Source organism: Dromaius novaehollandiae, chromosome 13, assembly GCF_036370855.1.
Source record: "Dromaius novaehollandiae isolate bDroNov1 chromosome 13, bDroNov1.hap1, whole genome shotgun sequence".
Lineage (NCBI taxonomy): Eukaryota > Metazoa > Chordata > Aves > Casuariiformes > Dromaiidae > Dromaius > Dromaius novaehollandiae.
In genome coordinates, this window is record NC_088110.1 from 24,521,606 (window position 1) to 24,542,181 (window position 20,576).

The window sequence follows — 20,576 nt, forward strand, 5'->3', positions numbered from 1 at the left end:
TAAAAAAAAAACACAGAAAACTTTAAAATCATCCAAATTACAAATTCAGGCCCTATCAGTGGAAGATAAATTGACTTAATCTGCAGTTTTACTGGTTAATATACCAGTTATGCGGTAATATTGGTAATACTGTGTGAGAAATGTGGAAAATTAAGTTTTTTGTTAATGTAATTATAGGATTGCGATATAAAAAAAATGTTGTTAACTGCAGAAGTGAACACCAGGAAAAATCAGCTTAAATTTAATGATAAGAAACAACTAAAAGCTTTTTACAAGAAGATGCTTTATTGTAGTAGGTTTACTTCTAGGATCTCTAGCTAACCTCTATTTTTGATTTGCCTAGTAAATGCATATAGCAGATTATTGTAAATATAAGTGGCAATATTAGTAATAACCACTTTAGGAACCCAAGTATTAGATTGGAACATAGATAATTAAGAAATTCTTTCTGGTATTTCACGTGGTCATTTAGAAATGACAAGTCCAGTAAATTAAGGCACCAGAAAAGGAGAATATCAACACTTGGCTTTAAGATCTGGTAATGGAAGATAGTTTTTTAGAAACTTAAATTGAAAAAAAAAAAAGTGATATCCTGGATAATTAACAATACTTTTCTACCTCAGTTAAAGCAAATCTTTTATTCTGCATAAAAAATAATAAGAGATAAAGAAGGTAAATAGGCAGTTACTTGCTTCTCTCCCCTCCCCTTCCTTCTAGGGCAAGAATCCAATCGGTGACACTGAAAGGTGGCAAATTTAAACAATGATGTTTTTGCACAAGGTACTGTTATCCCTTGGATTCATTGCCACAAGATGCTGATGCAAAGAGATTGAAAATATTAGATATTTTATTTTATGACTAACAAGAACATCCATGCTAATGTATATATATAATTTCAATTAAATAATCAAAATTCTACTGCTCCAGGACATAAGACAATCCCTAACCAATGGTAACGGGGAGGGAACTCCCCTGTGGCCAGGTTATTTCATAATTATCAGCTGTGATGTTTCTTGCACATTTTGGTGAGATAGGATACTGAGCAAAATTAACCATTTGGAACAAGTGAAGCTAGCAAACTGTTTGGTTCATCAGGTTTTTTCTGTTCCTCGGAAAAAATATGTAAGACATTTGCAGCGTGGGAGTTTCATGGGAACCTTATTTCATGTGTGTGAATTTTTGAAAATATTTGCAGTTATGACATGTTGTCAGAAGGGTAGAAAATGACTTTTTTTTCAGTTTTCCCTTTGTGCATAAAGCTTTGGAGACCCAGGCAATTTAACACAATTTAATATATTAAAAGAGGGAGAAAAAATGCTATTTTGTATGGAGATGTCATAGCATCTTCAGAACGGGACCGTTGTGCCCTCCCAGGCTGCATGAGGGCTGCCGGGCTCTCTGCAGTGGCAGTGCAGGGCAGAGAGAGGAGGTGGCACCTGGGTCACCGGCTGGACAGCCTCTCGGTGGCAGCAGGAGGGAGGTGGCACTTTGGCAGAGAGTGTTTGAGAGGCTCCCTTTTTGCTCCCCCCTCTTTTCTTTTCTCTTTTTCTTTTTTTTCCTCAATGTGATGATCCAGGATTTGAGAGAAATGAGGAATAATGTGAAATGCTTCTACTTTTTTGATACCCTTGCTGGTCTGAAGTAGTTGCATTTGTAAGAATAAAATTAGCTTAACATCCTGACTGATGGAAGGTGGCTGCTAAATTAGCGTTCACCAGAGAGTCTGTTTGGTATCACGCTTTCCACAAGCTGAGGATTTGAATTTTACAGAGCCCCGCTTGCAACCTTTGATCTCCTTTAAGACACCGGTAGCCTTAGGTGCTCACTCGTCTTGAGGTATTCTGGCACATCACAACTTTAGCAAAGCAAAAGCCACGGCTGGGAATGGATCCAGCAAGTCTCGATGAACTTGTAGGAGTGCCATAGAGAGCTCACAGTCTGGGTTTCGATTTCCACCTCTATTTCCAAGGCAGTCACGGCACCACTTGAAACAATAGACAGCATATTTTGTTTTATTTTAATAGCCACCTTTGGCTTAAATTAAAGAGGAAATGTAGCAATGTGGTATGCAATATGTCTCATGTTCCTCCTGGCTTGCCTGGGGTATTCTATTAGTGGTGACTGTGCTATGGATAATGTGGCAACGGCACCGCACAGCCCTGCCTAAAATCTGCCCAGTCTGACTGCAGTCAGTGCTCGTTTGGGAGCAACTGGGCAATTGAAAAAATTCCCTTTCCTCACTTACGGTGACTTGTTGTAGGGAAGTACGCTACTAGGGAAAAACGTGAATGAAGCGGGAAATTAAGATCAAAGATTGCGCGCAGCGGTTCTGCAGCCCCAGTCTGTCTGGAGACGTGGTACCGGCTGCGGAGGTGATAATCTGCGACCATAGGCTTTGCCACATCCTCACCTAACTGAGACTTTTCTTACGGATTCATGTAAGACACCAGAATGTTCTCGAATTACAGCATATCTCTTATTTCAAAAGAGACATAATAGTTGCTCATGTTTTTACCATGTTTTCTAAAAATTGTGCAGGCACTGAAATACATGTGTATAAATGGAAAAGTGCTGCTTCAGACAAGACCCATGTGCGAACAACACAGACGCGGGTAGTTGCTGCTGTGTCTGGTATCTAATAGCTCATAGCTTGTCTTTCCAAAGGGGTACGGAGGGGTTTTCTCCCCCAGTCTATCGCTTCATCCATACGCCTCCTGACGCCAGCCGCTGGAAAAGGGGGCCAGCTGCAAGGCCTCGCGGCAAACCCGGTGAAGCGCGCGAGCTCCTAACAGGTAGTGCACGTTCCTGAGCTGATACAGATTTAGCTCTAGGCTTTGTAGCCTTCCTGAGCTTCTGTTGCAATCAAACACGATGCGAATGTAGGTAATTCAGTTTTTCCCCCATCAGATGGTGATGCCTGATGGTGAGAACAGCTATGATCTCCAGCAGTTACTTTTCCAAAGTACTCACACACACAAAAATATTTCACTGATTATTCCTGCTGTTTTAAATAGGTTAGGGGTGCAGCACCAAGACCAGATTTCGGCTTAGCACCAAAATCGAGGTGCTCCTCTGCCCCTCTCGCTCTTCCCCCTAAGCCTACAGACCTTTTTTCCCTTTTGGTTATTTGCAGAAGCCTCTGCCGTCTCGGGCATCGTCCCTATTTTAATGCAGTCCTGGGGTGATGTCCTCCTCCCCTGTGACCGTTTCCGGTGCTCGTAAATTGGGATGGGTGTTGTTTCAGCACATGGTGCAAGGTTGATAATATGCTTAACTTGAAAACAACAAATTTGCTCTTTAAACTTTTTAACATTACAAAAGTTATAGAGCATCACTGAGGTTTCCGGTGTACGACACCAGCCCAGTGCTGTAAGTGCTCCCCTTGATCGCTGAATTTACGTGGCTACTGTCACTCTTCCAGCGTTCCCAACTTCTTAAATTAATTCCCTATAACATGAAGTAACAGCGAATGATATCATATTGGTAGAAGTAAGAAAACGTCGACTTTTACAATAATTTCTGGTTTGCCCCTACTGTATGTCGGTAGTTCTTGCCATTTGAAGAAAAAATTTTTTTGTATCTTTTTATGTAAACACATAATGTTAAAAAAGGCAAACTATAAAATGTTAAAAACCCTGCAGGGTATTAAAAATACCAGTCTCAATGCATGTGTTCATTCCTTTCACTTTCTTTTTAGATCACCAGTGTTGGTACAAAATGAGCTGAGAGAAGGGGAGAATTCTAATTAGGTTTAAAAAAGAAAAAATATGGCAGTTTATTTTGAGCGCATGTCTGATTTGCAAAGGCATATCCCATTTCAGATGCAGGCAGAATGAATCATTATTACACATTTATCATCATAAAAATGCTTATTTGGACTTTTTTTTAAAGAAAAGGAAAAAATTATAAAAAGGGCAAAGCAAAGAGCCATCTCTGAAGGGCAGTTATTGCTTGCCCTTGCTTGGGAAAAAAGGCTTTCTCAATGGGATTACGTCCCCGCTCATAACCTATCAGCCGTCTGATCAGAAATTCATAACGCAGGCCATCCATTTCCAGCCCTGCTAGGGCTGCATGATTGAATTTAAATAGGCAAATGCCAGACTTGAGCTTTGACATTCTCTCTGTCTCTCTCAATCTTTCTCTTTCTCCTGCCCTCCCAATCATAACGCCTTTCTTCCTCCCTTTCTTCCTTTCTTTCTCTCGCACGCCACCATTTTATATCAGGCAGGAACCAGCATGATGAGGAGGTATCAGGAAATGGAGGATGGATGTGGGGGGAGAGGGAGAGGAGGGACGCGCAGCGAGGGAGAGGGGGAGAAAGATTAAGAGAACTGGACAGCAGAAAATTACAAATTGTTGCTGTCATGCTTTCATTGGGACAGTAAAATCTGTTTTTTAAAGCCTCTTACTTTTTTTTTTTCATTTAAAAAGAGATATTTCAAGATATATTAATAGCCTGCATCCCTACCCAACCTATGAGATGTCTGCGAGCACAAAGATCCTAAGCTATGCTCTTTTTTCTATTTTTTACATAGCTGATAAGGATGAAAATGAATTCAAATCTGGGTTTTCAGTCATGTTTTTTTAAGGTACAGCACATGAAAAAGCTGCTTGGTGACAGGAGCTCTCCACCGTTGCAGTGCGGTTCGTGTGCGTTTTACCGAGTGGAGCCAGCGCCCCGTGTCCCCCCGAGCCGGACCCGGGAAGACGGCACGTGCCGGTGCCACGCGAAGGGCGTCCTGCTGCGCTGGGGCCACGGGGCTCGGGCGCGGAGCGGGAACGGGAACGCTGCGGGTCACATCAGCACGTTGTTGGAGGTGTAATCCCGTTGCTGGGGCTTCGTACCGAAGCCGGTGAGAACCCCTAGGAATGATAACGTAGGTACTGAGGGGTGTTTTCTTAACAAAACACAGAACCGTAATGAGCTGGCGTTGCATGTTTTGTTGCCTTGTTTTTCTAGCCGGGGCTGGCATGCAGCCTGCCCTCACGTCAGGGAAACTTGTTTTCTTCCCCTGAAACCCGTTCTATCGCAGAGAGAACTGATTACTGAGTTAGGGATATTACCATGATATTTTTATTGCTTTTTTCCCCACTGGGGCTTTTATCCCCTGCGCAGTGTGCTGATGCAGTTTCGGCCCAAATCCTTGCTGTAAATTGTACTTCAAAACAAACATTTTAAAAGTCTTAGGTTGTCTTTCGAAGAGCATGTAAGCATACCATTGTATGAAAATACGAGTTCGGGTACTTTTTTGCCACGCAAGCACAGTGAAAAGAAGCACCCCGAGTAAAAGAGTGTGGTCGTTATAGAAGCTGTTCTCGACTTGATGAGATGGCTCGTAGGGTTTGGGAAGGGGGTTGCTCTTATTTTCACAGAATTTAAGGTCGGAGGGATCTCTGGCCTGATGTCCTCTGTCAGCTGAGGTTTTTCTCAATTACTGATTTTTCTAGCCAAAAACTGCAATCTCATTGAGGCTTCTCCTCAAGAAAGGCATCACATTTGGGATTAAAAATATTAAAACATGGAGAATCCACCCCTTCTTCCCTAATATTTTCCAGAGATTAATCACCCTCGTGGTAAGAAATGTGTGCTCGGATTCTCACTCAAATTTGTCTGACTTGAGCCTCTCACTAGTGGATCATCGTTTTGCCTTTCGCTAAGGTTGGGGACACGTTTGCGTCTGGAATATTCTTCCATGAAGGTATTTATTCACTGTAATCAAGTCATCTTTGAGCCTAATTTTGATAAATTAGACAGATTCAGCTCCTTACCGCATTTGCTATGAGGCATTTTCTTAAAACCTGGAATAATTTGGGAGCTCTTCTCGTCCTCTTCCCAGTTATTCATGTTTTCAATATAAACATCAAGAGTGGTGTGCAGCACTCTAGCATCAGGCTCATCAGTGCTGTATACGGAGGTAAAAGCCTTTTGATTCATTGTCCTCCTGCTCCTATATCCAAGGATACCATTAGTCCCTTCACGGCAGCAGCTCAGTGGGAGATCAAGTTTAGGTTTTTTTGACCTTTCCCTGTAAATGGTTTGGGGTCAGTACTCCCAGGATATAATCCCCTCCTATGTAAATTTGGTTTATATTCTTTATTTCAAGATGTATAACTTCACATTTGTTTGAATGGGTTCAGTTTAGCAAATGATCCAAATTGCTCTGTCTGTCCTCATTGTTTATTCACTGCTCTGGCACTTTGTGTCATCTTTATCAGCAGGGATATTATTATTACTAGTTTACTTCAGGAGTCCTGATGATGTTGCATGATGTTGGGTCTAGCACCAATCCTGCAGGGCTCCTGCGCACTGTCCCCAGTGATGGCGGTTTTCCACCGAGTGATTAGCTTTATGATCAGTTCTCCCTCTGTTTAACTTGCACTTTTCTGATACTGCATGTTGTTCTCCCTAAGTCAGAGAAAGTAGCAAAAGTCCCCTTTGCCGGATACGCTTACCTCCCCAAAGAACCATCCTCGGCTGATAAGATCCATTCCTCGAAGCCACACCAACTTTCACTGATCCTATATGTGCCCCTCGCAGCTGGTAAAGTAAGTTGACCCCCATATTACCTTTCCTAACTTAATCTCAATATTGTTACTGACTTCTTCTTACTGTGCTACTCCTTGCATCTGCTTTTGAATACTGCCAGAAGTTAAGCGTAGCTGTGGTGTCAGGACGTGCCCAGGCCTCCCTGAGCTGCGGAAGGAGCGTCCGCCGTGCCGCTGTCCCCTGGAGCCGCTACATCAGCAGAACCTAGCTGTTCTCGATCGTTGTTCAATTTTCCTTCAGTTCTTTACTAATAAACCTTTAAGTGCTTCATTTTTCTTCTTTGCTAAGTTTATGTCAAAATCCTTCTTTTGAAATAAGAACTGTGAAGGTTACTGTGTTTTCCACGTTACGTTTTCAGCTTTACCCTCCTTGTCTCGTGACAGCCTCACAGGAGCGCGAGGATTTCTGGGGTTTCTATCACACTTCCAAAAACTCCTCTTTTCAACATAGCTCTGCAGCCATGTTTCTCTGTCTTTAGGTGTCCTTAGCCACCTTCTACTGCCTACAGCTTCTTGTTTATTTTAATTGTGATCTATTTCCCTTGTTTCCGTTTGTCATTTTGGTTTTCTATTTTAATTGCGGCCTTTATTTTGCTAATGAACCAGGATGGCTTTTAGCCAAAGTTGTCATCTCTCTTCGTTGCTGAATTGTCTTTTTGGCCATCTAATACATTTCTCCTGTGGTTTTTTTTTTTTTTGTTGTTGTTGATTTCCTGTTAAATGCTTTCTTCTGATAAGTTTTTTTTTTTTAATAATTTTTGTAGCTTTGGGAAATCCTGCATACATGTACTTTGGAACTGCGATCTGCATAATCATTTTAAATCTAAGGTGAAAGTTCTTGAGGCCTTTGCTTCAGATTTCCAGATGTGAATTATTTGGTGCTAAAATCATATAGTTTTTCCTTTCAGTTCCCTGAGTAACTGAAAACTTAGTCTCCTTTTGTAGCTGAACAGCCTATTCCAAAGTTAAAGCAGGAAAGAGGAGTATAAAACTAACAAAGGAAACAACAAATAAGTTAATATTTTGGTTGATAGGAATAGCCTTCTACTGAATCACAGGATTTGTTTAATAGAATAAAAGAAAAAGGGGTGATAACTAGCCGGTCTCCGCATAAAGCAACTCTTAGAATGTGTTATTACCATTAGCAGAAACAAACAGTGTATACCCAGGAGTTTTTTTTCTTTTCTGTAGGTTGTCAAAATAGAAACAATAAATGATGATGAAAAAAATCCATTATGTGACTTTTGATGAAGGCATGGCAAGTGATTCTTTAAAATATAAAGTAAAGTTTGGCTCTTGCTAACCTTTTCTGCTTTTCATGACAAATTAATTAGAAAATACGTTTTGTCAAAGATACTAAAGCTTGTATTTGGTTTACTCTTTCACCTTACATATGCTAATAATTTAACCATGCACCAGGAGAAAGAATAAAGCAAATTGGTCTTCAGTTGCTTTCAGAGTAATACCTATGCTTGCTAGAGCGCATGTTTGCTAAAGTTGTTCTTTCTGAGATGCCAGATGTGTGCTCATAGCTCTGATATTTTAATAATGAATTGATTTAAAATCTCTGAATTGTTTCTGTTCTGATTCAGTGAAGTAGAAGTTGTAAAGTTCTTATTCCTTGGTCCTTTAAAACATTTGTATAAGTAAGGTCTTACAGTCCAGGAGGAGAGAAGGAGTATTTTGAATCTTAAGTAACCGATATAAAATATTTTAAAATGTAAATATAGTATCAAAGAAGCCAATTCAGATTATTTATTCTAAAGATAGATATAGAATTTCAAATATGAATTTAGAATAAAATGCAGAAATAGAAAACAAAATATATTAAAAGTATAATTTCAAATCATATTTCCCTTAAAAATCTTATTTGAGATTCCAGCTGGTTTTGACCCCTGTAAAGTCAGTTTAGTTAAGTATATAAAGGAGAAAAATAATAGACAGTCATGCTAATCCCCTCCAAAACTTTGCTGAGAATTCTAAAGAAAATGGTACTGTGCTGGAGTCAGAAATGCAAACGTGGTTTATGATTGATTGAATGAGAGATGAGTTCAGTTCACCCGGCAAAATGTTCATTTTCACTGAAAACCAGCTGATATTTTTAATTCAGAAGAATTAAACTCATCAGGTTACATCTATAATTAGCCCGAGACAGTTGAGTAGTTCTTCCTACAAGCTTACTCCTTCTACCTCTGAGTCCCCTATGCCATATTTAGACAGTACAGTCAAGAGCCAGGCGGGATTTATTGTTGGGAGTCCTGCAGCACAGCAGTACAACAAATTTGGGTTGTTTGTAGTTCTTGGTTTTACACAAACGGAAGTTCACCAAAGTGCAGCTGAGCTGTGTTAATTCTATTTAAATTTGAAGAGCATAAAATATTTGCCCCTGATAGGAAATTCTTATTCAGCAGGCTCTTCGTTTCCTTGGACATTTAAAAAAATCAAATGTATGGAAAACGAGCATAATCTTATTTGATTTAATGTTTAAAGATCTGCACACTTGTATTTAATACTTCTTTACGCAGTCATTTTCACACAGAGTATCCTTTTATAAAAATCTTTTTGGTTACTCTAGTCCATTCAGAACATTAAAAAAAAAAAAAAAAGTTTGCTAAGACTGAGCTCTGTGATGGAAGTGGATGTTGCAGAAGTTACACGACTATCTCCCACCATCTGGAAAGGACAGTTCAGTTTTAAATGGTCTATAATTCAGTTGTACAGTAGGCTTTTTAAAAAAATATATTAGTTTTTTTACTGTATCTAACCACATTATTTTTGAGAATATTTTTTCTTGTATACATTTTCCATGTCTTTATATAAAAATGCTCTTCACCATATGCCATGGCTTTTTAGGTTAAATATAAACTATGCAGTAGGATGCATGTGGTATGCGTGTATTTTGTATTTTTCTTTAAAGACACCGTGCCAGCACCCTTCTGGGTTTACAGTTCCAGAATAATCATCTAGTTTGTAAGAACATCTATTTAGTAGTGCATGAGACTTGTCAAGTAGCACCTATACAAGTTAGCTGCTGCTTAAAAGGAATGGTTTTTGTGCTTAAGATACAAGCACAGGAGCTGCAGATAACACTCAATTGACTATCTGTTCTTAAAATGCTCTTCTTGTTTCCCCTTTCACATTTTATGTTTCTTTCCTATCTGATATATATTTTTATATATATATATGTGTGTGTGTTTATATATGTGTACATATATATAAAAGCGCTAGATTGGGAGGAGGTAGGAGGCGGGGGACATTTGTAACTAAGCTTTAGACAGAAAGAAGTAGGCTGAATTGCGCAGTTCCACGTTCTAAACACTGAATAGTGCAATTTCTTGCTGGTCATTGACTGACATAGATACAAGGACGGGGCAGTTTGTGGCCTGCGGCAGTACCCTCCTCACTGGTGCTTCAGTTGGAAAAAACTTTTTTGGGGGTTAACTTTTATGGTGGATATATTTGGCTTGGGAAATGAGACTCTAAGACACTCTTCAGAGCAAAAGCGGTCTCCTGTTCCAGGTTTTATAAACTCCCGCTTACAAAACAGCTTGCTGCTGCTTTGGCTGGTGCTTCTGGGTGGTACTGCAATGCGCGTCTGTAGGGTGCTGCCAAATATAGTCAGAAGGTAAAAATAGTCATGCAACTATTCTTAATTTTTTTCTTTCAACAGCCTCAAAGAAGTTGCAAGAACAAATGGAAACACAGGTTTTCAAAAGCACCTAAGTGACTTAAGAACACAAGTGCCATTGAGTTTCAGTAGGACTTGTGCTGTTTGGGCTGTGTTTACATAGGAAAGTTACACCTTCCAGACCAGTGCAGGTCTGCTGATGGATCGCTCCATCTGGAATAACTGGCTTTTTGGGGTTAGTTTAACTTCTTCAAAATACTGTAAACTAAACCACTGGCTCCTAAATTGTAGTCTATAGAATTACATTAAACAGTGAAATTTATGAATGAGTCTGTTCTAAGTGGTCATGCAAGGTGACTCAGAGAAATTCCGCGAGTGGATAGCGGTCTCTTGGTCTTAACTTTAAGAACCACTGAAATAAATAAAATAAAGACTTTCTTATTCCATATTAAGATCATTTGGGGAGTTACAGCTGAGCGTGTTTTAGTTCATGCCTTTGTTTTTATTAATGTAGCCCCCAACTCGCAAAGGATTTTGAAAATCCAGTCAGGGTTAGTCTGTACTGTACATGGTACAGAACTACACCTAAATCCCTAATGAAAATAGGAAAATAGCAGTAAGATGTAGCTGATGTAGAATATTTTGGATCTTAAAATGCCTTTGAAAGATGAACATACTGATCGCCATTTTTGTTAAACAGCAATGTTGAATATGTGATTCTAAAGTTTCAAAGCGACAAAAAAAAAAAAAAAAAGAAAGCTTATCTGCCATTACTTTGCATACAATTGCCCATTTATGGGGCTTGATTTTTTTTTAATGCCCAGAAACCAGATTTTCATGCTCATGGCAGCTCAGAGATATAAGATGATCCTTAGTAAAAATTTGAATATCACTCAATTTTTCCTAACAACAAAGTCTTTTAGACTGTGAAATAATCTTCCCTGAAAAGGCCTAAAAGGGAGTAAGTCTTGGCACTTACATAATTTAAATGTCTTTCTCCATATCGTCGTCTGCTGTTATTACCGACGATGTGGCTGTTTGTTTAGCCATCTCTAGGCTTCCTCGCGTGAGAGCAGGTCACCCTGGAGTGGGTGCGATTGCGATTACAGAGCGAGCGCGGGAAACTCTGATGCCTGGGCAGCCGTAGCGGACACTTTTTTTTCCTCCTGAGCTTCCCTTTCTCCTGGCTGAGTGTGTACTTCACTCCAAAGCCCATGGCAGCCTCACAATAGACCTGCCTTCGATGTCTTGATCCGAAGCTTTATTCGTAGCTGGATAAAGTGGCCAGGAGTGCCCTCTAGCAGGCAATCCAGACGGATCGGCAGGGAGGAGCTGCGTGACCCAGGTTTTGGAGACGCTCAGTCGCCGCACGCTGTGTGCAGGCTTGCGCTCCTGCTCTGCAGCCCGAGGGTAACTCACGGATCCAGGCACCAGCAAAGGCTGCAGACCTGGGGTTGCAGCCTGCCTCGGTGTGTGTCTTCAAAAGTTTCCCCAAAGCGTATTAGTCACATCCTTTGTTTGAAAACCAAGGTCTTCTCCAGGAGCTTCTCTATTCTATGCAGCAATGCACTCAACAGGCTGCCTGTGTGAGGCTCTTGTAAACAAGATTAATTTCCCTAACCAGGTTGCTCCATCAGATGCTTAAATCCCCCCTGATGCTTTCCTGTTTTGCCTCCCAGAGTTACTCTGTGGTTTTCCTATGGGGGTCCTACATCTAGACTTCTGTTCTTTGCAGCTTTCTCTTCTGATTTTAACTCTCTGGGGGGTTGAAATCCCAGTTGTGATTTCTGTTTTCCTTCTGTTTGTTTTCTACAAATCATTGAGTACCTCTCATTGCCACTGAAGAGGAGGTTATACTTCCATCTTTACCAGACCTGGACCACTGGGCAGCTCCTCTTGTACGTTTTTCTCCATGGATGGTTTTGGCAGCGCTCAGCTGTTTGAAAACAAAGACCTTACATTTCTGTGGCTGCAGCGTAGTCGTGGGTAGGCCACCACGTTTTTATTATTAGCACTGTAAGAGCATTTAGAGACCACAGCCAAGATCAGTGTTTCACTATACAGACACCTGAACTTGTTTAACCTACAATTTTCATTTCTTGAAGTTGGTGCCAAAACTCACTGGTTTGAAAGGAGCTAAAATTTCACTCCCTATCTTGCAGAGTTCTAGTTTGACTAGTTAAAACAGACGAGTCATGGGAGAGGTGAATTACTGTCCTCATCCTACAGAAGCATTAAATAACTTTCCATCGCTCGAGAGGCAGCCTGAGGCACACCTGGAGGATGGACCAGGCCCGCTTCCTTAGCCGTAAGGAGGTGGTTCTCCTCTGACAGTTCTGTGGTAAAAAGAAAGAACAGACACAAATCCAACCCCCCTTCGTAACTTTTTCTATGACACATACAAAGGCTTCATACATCTAGGTACTAAGTTCTGGATGCTAAAAGCCTTGTGAGCTCTTTTTTAATAATTGACACTGATACTGCTTAGTAAATTTAGCAAATGACTCCTGTTATGTAAAATCTGATGTTCTGATTCCCAGAAGAATGGCTTAAAAATATACCCATATATTTGTTACAGATATGTTAGTTACAGAAGGCTTTTTTTTTTTTTTGAAGTTTTATCTGTTTGTCAGTTGCTGTTATAATTACAGAACTGGAAGAGGTAAGTACAACACAGAATTACAGTAGAAACATTGTACAGGTGCAGAGTAGCTACAGGCATATTAGATGCCGATGATATGCATATACAGTGGTTTTGAGGCACGGAAACAAGTCCTGCCAGGACTGGAATGCTGCATTACCACGCTAGCTGCTTCATGCTTCCCCGCTTTCCTCTCCTCCCCTTGGCCTGCTGTTGTTTCCTGGGTGAGAGGTACTAGTCTCCAGCCTTTAGCTCTCTCAGCCTTGCCAGATCTTTAGTCTTTAGTTCATTTCATTTCATTTTCATCTGTTTGAGCCACTTACGACTTCGTAGGGACTTCCCTAACCCTTTCTGATTTTAATAGCTGCTCACATTCACTGCCACCCTTGTGCATCGGTGGCTGCCCGTTGAAGATGGCCATGGAGTATTCTGGTATGGATCTGCTATGCAGTATTTTGGTACCATGGTTTGTTTGATTATGATCTGCAGATAGGCATGTCTAGAGAATTATAATTTATATATATTTAGAAATATTTTGATAAAACATGCTTTAGTCTGAATGTAATCCATAACCTAAGCAGAATTCAATTGCAGTTACCAACAGCACCTTCTCCACCGTCTGCCAATACACTATAAAAGTTATACAGACAATACAGTCTCATGACCAGTAACTCTGAAGTCTATTAGATACCAGAAAGGCAGAAGAAGATGATTTTAGATTAATAAAATGTGGTATCTAGAAAAGCCAAAATGACAAGAGTCATTTAAATGGTCAGTTTAAACACGAGATATAGAATTAAAGGTGAAGCAGGTTAAACACTTAAAACACTGTTTTATGTGGGAGATTTGGAACGGATATAATTTGATTAGGTAGGAAATAATTTTGTCTCTTGTTTTTATAACTATGCTTTTGATGTCATTTCAAGAGGATGTTCTGTGTCACTATGAGAGCTATGGGGGATTAGAAACCCTCAAATCAAACCACTTTTTTGGATGCCTAACTTTGCCAGGGTTTGTAAGGAGAAATTATATTTTTTATGAGATCAGCTGGTAGAGCTGAAAAAAGTCAACATGCTGTTAAGATCAGAGTTTGGCAATCATTTTTGAAAATGGTATTTTAAAATCCAGTAGAGTGTTATCACGGTTCTAATGCTCTCGTTACTTAAGCTTTACCACCTGAAGGCTGAGCCCAAGAGCTGCTTAACACAGTGCCCTGAGCCTCCACACCTTTGATTTCACTCTGAAACTTTTGTATATTCCAATAGAAATGTGAAGATTCACTTTTATTGCAATTATCACTACTAACAGGAGGGATACCTCATTAAAAATATGTATGAATGTATGTAAAAATGGCCAAAAACACTGTAGGTAAGGCTAGCCATATAACAAAGTCTTTTGCAAAAAGTAACTTTATGCTTTGGACATATGTGTGTACACATCAGTTATGAATAACTGCAGGTTAAGATGCAGGTAGAACTTACTTCGCTGCTTTTGATGATTCACAAAATTAGAATCCCAGAAAGGGAATAACTGGGGTGGGGGGGGGTTGTCAGTGTAGCTTCTGGTTTGCCTTTTTGTCCAGACATCCATTTTAATTCCGTGTTTATATTTGACACTATCAAAAATTTGGATTTGACCTTCCTGTCTTGACCGGCAGTTATCCCTTTGTTCTGAAGCAATACTTTTTATTTCTAATTTGTTGCCATAAATAGGTGTCAACGTTTCCTGTTTAAACTCAGTTTTTAAACCAATACTAAAAATTTACTCTGGTTTGTTTTGTTTCGTGATAGCTGTTTTAAAGAGAAGTTTTAAATGCCGGTACAAAGGGTGGCTGGACTGTGGCTCCAGAGGATCATCTTAGGCACACGTGAAGCATTTCCAATGACCTGACTGTTTCCAGCATCTCCCCTGAGAAGCAGGTCTCAACATACATCTTTCAAAGCTTTGGGTCATCTTCGATCAGCTCCTATATTACCGGCTGTTGAATGAACATTAGATGGTATACATGGTCCTAGTTCTGAGTGCTATGAATCCATACTGTGTGGCAGCCGCCCAGGCACGTGGCACGTGAGTCGAGGAATGCACCACGTCCTAGCCCGTCCCCAGGCCTGAGCTCCACGGAGGCCCTTCGTTGCCCCACGGGGTTTTGTTCTGGCCTGCTCAGGTATTTGTTTTAAATTATACCTGCTGTCAGATCTGCAGTTTGGCCCCAGAGCGTGCAGGACTGATACAAGTATGCTCTTTCAGTATCTTATGGCAGCTATATGCATGTCGTCACGTTGCTATGCATTGATTCCTCCTGTCATCCCAGGTCTTCCCAGCAGCTGCGCTGACCACATAAGCCGTTAGAAGAAGGGGTTGTCTCTGGACCTGCAGAAAACACGGTTGGGTTAGGACAGCTAAAGCTTTGCTGTGGCCCTCATTTTAACAATTCTTTCAAACCCCTTTGGTAACTAATTTGATGGAATCACAGATAATAAAACAACAAGAAACAAACAAACAAATGCTGCTTGGTCCATCAGAAACAACCTTGGTTCTGCCAGTCCACTGTGAACCGGTAAATCTTCTTCTGTATTTATCTTAAGGATTTTATTTATCATTTATGACCGTTCACTATGATGTCTCCAAGTAGAGTAAGAATGTAGAAAGCGCAGTCGGCTGGTTTGCTGCTGCAAATTAAGAATTTTTGAGCTCTAATTATTATAGCTACTTCCCTGCTATTCTGAATTGGGCTGGTGAGCAGTGGCTGCAGGTGTTGCACCATGACCTAAGAGTTTGTTTGATATACAGTCTCCCACCCTTACAAAGATAACATTTAAAATGCCTGCACATTAAAAACTGATTCAGAGATGGCAAAATAGTCTGAAAGATTGCTCAGCTCCTTTATATAAAATTTGATCTGTCATGTGAAATGTAAATTGCAGTGTTTTCGGTTGGTATGCTGTCCTCAAAACCTGCCATCCCAAAAGAGGGGCCGGCCCCTTGGGAAGACCTGCACGGTCTCTTCCGAGTTTCTTTTGGAAGTAAGCTCAGGTGAGAGGAGCTGGGCTGTTGGGGGAATGGGCAGGTGGATTTGTGGGAAGAGCTAAGGAGACAGAATACTGATTTTTTTTTTTCTCCTGTTTCTGTCTCTGAGTTTTGCCTTTCCCCACAGTTACTTACAGATCTAATTAGAACCCACAGATTGCGAAATAATTCTACATTTCGACACCCTTTTCACACAGTCCTTACAGATGGACTCATTTTGCAGCAGGTCCTTCCTGTTTCCAATCCGGGAATTGCTGTTATCCACCATGGGTTGCTATGGGGGTTTTTTGTTTTTCCTCTTTTTTTCCCCCCTTCTTCTTTAACTGCTGAACATGTGATGTAAATGAGAAGCAGTGCTACTGAATAATGTTTGGGAAAGGTTTTTGTCCCACAAGGCCTGCCATTGGACACAATCTGACCTCCTTTAAGATGTTTCACGCATTTCCTATTTTCTGACCATTTGCCATGGGGGAAAAAAAATCTTATTTTTCTAAACTAGATTTTATTTTTGAAAACAGTTCAAATAATAAATAACAACCTATTAACCCAGCATGCTTTAATGCTCGGAATCTTAATATAAAGACTACAGAGAGCACAAACATAACATTAAAAAAATCATGCACAGTTATTTATCCTCGCCGGCTCCTCTCCCCCAGAGTGGATGCAAGCTGTCTCTTTAATAATGCAAAGGAGTAGTAAATTTCAAGCTGAGGATGGGCAATAACAAGGAGAGTTATTTCCGCGGTGCCCCGGTGTCAGCGCGGTGGCTTAGGAGCGCACCTTATTAGTTCTAACAGGCTGGTTAGCATCGGGTCACCTCTGCGGCTCCGGCTCCCGCAGCAGGGTCACTCCTCTCCAGGCGATATTTGGGCGGGAGGGGGAAGGGAGGCAATATTTAGCGATTCTCTTATCTCGCAGCGTTTTTAGCGTTGTTTGTTTTTATTTATCCTCCTTCTCTTGCTTTTATTCCGTGCCTTTCTCTTGCCCTCTCTCTCCCACCCAGTACATCTCTGCAGCCTGCATAAATTCTGTGCTGAGCAAACCCCTCCCAAATGAGAGCAAATTAAAGCAGAAACCATGTTACTGAGGGTTTTCATCTGTATTTCTTTTCAGAAGAGAAATAATTCAAATTAATCAGGCTGTGTTTGTGTATGGACAAATAACAAAGTGCATTAAAATTTTTAATGAAAGAAAGCCCAACATGATTGCACTTCCAATTAAGCATGACTGTAGCATGACGATCCTAAATAAATGCGTGTGTGTGTGTATGAGCTGTGTATGTAGGGTAACACCAGAATGCTACCTCTGGTTTTAGAGGCAATAGAAATAATATTTAGGATTGTTCTTTTTTTTTTTTTTAAAAAAAAAAAACCTAGTTGAAGTAGCTTTTTAAATAAATGTTCTTTTTTTTCCTTCCCCTTAAATGAAATGTATTAGAAGCTGCACATTATGGAAATATACATGTGGGATTTTTTATATGTTCCTATCTCCAGCAGCCCCGTGCCTTCCCCTTCCCCCACCCGCCAGTTCCCATCCAAAAATGAATGCAAAGAAATACTATTAGGCTGTCTGGTTATGTATTTTTTATGAGGCCATACAAGACACTGCCTGACCTCGTGCAGCTCATGTTATAACCACATTGAAGATGCTTTTCATTTGGGTTCTGCTTTTCAGCCTGGATGACCTCTATTAAATAAAAAAAAAAAGGGAAAAAAATGGCCTAATATGTGACCCCTGGGACTAGTCGCTTCAAGGATTACATTTAATTCATATGATAATATTGAAATATAATGTTTCTGTGTCTAATGTTTTGGATGTTTTTTCTTTCTTCTTTATTTCAGGAAGCCTTTGAGTCTTGTCAAAGATTTTTCTTTTTTTTAAATCAGTTTTGGGTGGAGGACAAGTAACTCATTCTTGGTGGTCAGACTCTTAAAAATCACCTTTCTTCCTTCAGAGACCACGCGTGAATACAAAAGACCCCTTTCCCCACTTCCCTTGAAGGAGAACAAGAGAAGGAAAGGCAGAGAAATGATTTTTTATAAGCAAGATCTCTTCAGAATAAAGAAACATGCTTTGTTTTGGCATTTGCTTAACCAGTTGGTAACCACTGACCCCCTTTTCCCTTCTCTCCGCACAACTTTGCCGCCGGAGGAGCGCTCACCCCTCTCACGCCTCCGCTCGCCCCCAGCCCCTGGGGTCGGGGGCCCCCGCTGCCCCGCGTGCGGCAGGAGCTTCACGGGCACCGGCCGTGCAAACGCCCAGGCAACCCAGCGCCTGCGCCTGCTTCTGCAGCCCCGTGCCACGGCAGCGCTCTTCGTGCTGCCCTGCCCCGCGATCTGACATCCCCGCCTTTCTGACGGACGGCGCGTATTTCAGGGCTTTGCACCTTGTCCATAAAAGCGTACTCTGGGATGAAACACGGCTTGCAATGTTTCAGCTTAGGAGCGGATTTGGTTTTGCCAACTGCAAAAGCAAATTTGACTCTTCCTGAATATTCTGTATTTAAAAATGTTTATTAAAGTGTGTTTTATTTCCTGATCCTCTAACTAAAAACACATTCGGATGTGTACAGTGGGGTTTAGCTACCAGTCAGCACTCCGATCTCAGACCTTGTCTTGGGAAGCAACGAAGCCCTTAATCATTCAGGGTAATGACATGTTTGTAAAAAAGTGACCGTATGTATGTAGCACGTATTTTCAAGAAACATTTCATATAAGGTGGTTAAAGTGGGGACGTAACGCGGGCAGCGATGGTGCGTTTGATGCAAGAGCTTTCGGCTCGTTGGAGGACCGGCGTGGGCCGGCGGCAGCTCCTCGGCGTCGCGCTGGCTGACAAAGCCGCGTCCTGGCAGAACAATGGGCCTGGGCTGGCGGCCGCCCGCGGCCCTGCACGGAGGTGCCGCCTCGGCGAGGCTGGCGAGCGCGTACCCCCTTCCGACCTTCTTTTCCTTTTTCCTGCTGTCGTTAGAGCTGTGAAATATTAAAATTAATCTGTGTGAAAATACACCTCAAATAGCACTAATGTCGCAGCGCAATAGCCCGGGCTCGTAACGTGTGGTTAATGCTGAACCTGGAGGCTCGACCCTTGCAAAGAGCAGCGTGTGCCGGGTAGAGCCTAGCGCTGCTCGGGGGTCTGCGTGTGCCGGGGAGCAACGGGCAGGTTAAGGACGGAGTTTGCACATTAGCTCGAATGCCATTGCGTTTATTTGCGTCATAGGCTGAACCTTGACAGTTCTTGGCGAAAATCTAATTAGAGATATGTACGCTGCTCCGCGCGCGTGTGTGCATTACATGTAAATGCACGCCACTATTTTGTGTAGGATATTAAAAAAAATATACAGGCTTTTGGTTGCCTTTTGTAAGGCATTAAGCTGTGACCCTCCCCTCCTCTTTTCCCTCCCCCTGTAGCCCTAGACTTCATGATGCCCTGACTGCTAGCTTAACATGGAGTTGTCTTTTTTATTTTTTTTATAAACCCAGTCACAACACAGAAAGAGGAGGAGGAGGAAGAGAGAGAAAGAGAAAACTAAAAACCCCGAAGGATGGGTCTCAAAAATCCTAAAGGAACCACGGGGAATTCCTTTTGAGCGCGAGGCGAGCCAGCCAGCCGAGGTAAGGCAGTTCCATCTCACCCTTTCTTCCCTTTCCCCCGCTCCCTGCCTCTCCCGCTCTCTTTTTGGTTATAAATCGCTGTTTCTTCGCGGAGCAGGGAGGGGAGGTGGGTGGAGAAGACACCTTAACTTCTTCCCCGCTTAAGCAATCTGGGACCGGCGCTCATGTGAATATGCAAATGGGGCCGCGGGCGCTGCTGACACGTGTGTGCGCGCCGCCGCCGCCGCCGCCGCCGCCGAGGAGCCTCGACAGGGCGCGCGGGGCGCTGGGACCGCCGGGGTGCGAGTGGGGGTGTGTGTGTGTGTGTGTGTGTGTGTGTGTGTGTGTGTGTGTGTGTGTGTGCGCGAGTGTGTGTGCGAGTGTGTGTGTGTGTGTGTGTGTGCATGTGTGCGTGTGTGTGTGCATCCCCGTGCGTGTGCGCAGCCCCCGCGGAGCCCTTGCGGGCTGCCGGGCCGGGCGGTGCCGGTTCCCCCCGCGGGCGGTGCGGGCGGTGCGGGCGGTGCGGGCGGGCGGCGGCCCCGGGCCCGGCGGAGGTGCGAGGCGCGGCTCAGCTCCGCACGGGCGTGACACAGTAACGCCGGGAATTAAGCGCGGTGGCTCCCGCGAGCCGCCCGGGGGGGGGGGGGGGGGCGCCTGGTCCCCCCCGCCGCTGATTGATGTCAGGGGCTAAGAGAATGCGTCTCCTTCTCGTGGCGGCGGCGATGGTGATTGCGATGATTATACTTATCATTAGTGCGAAATTTAAATTTTAAAATGGTCAGTGCCGGGTGTTGGGCGTGCGTGCCTGTTCCGAACGGTAGCGTAAATCCTCTTCATGCCAGACCAACTTTTTTATGGTAAAAAAAAAAAAAGACAGCATGCAGGATTCAGAAAATTATTAATTTATGAAATACAGTGGGTTGAATTACAAAGATTTTAATGCAGTTCCATTTTTATTGCGAATATACGAAGACATAGGAGAAAAGATGGGAAAGACTTTTGTTATTAAAAGAAAATCTTTTATTGGAGGGATGTTTTAGAAATTTACAGTCAATGAAATTTAATTTTATCCCTTGCCTTTTGCTTTATCCACATTTTAATAAAACAGCCATAAAGAATAAAAATACCACAATGATTGCTGAAC

General features: G+C 42.1%; 1 protein-coding gene across 1 annotated transcript in view; it reads left to right on the top strand.

Moving 5' to 3' along the window:
- ZFHX3 (zinc finger homeobox 3) overlaps positions 1 to 20,576 on the top strand; it is a 735,572-nt gene that overhangs the window by 139,037 nt on the left and 575,959 nt on the right. Inside the window, exon 5 of the mRNA XM_064519879.1 lies at positions 19,322 to 19,453. The gene's annotated coding sequence lies outside the window, so the exon portion shown is untranslated. The remainder of the gene's footprint in view (positions 1 to 19,321; positions 19,454 to 20,576) is intronic.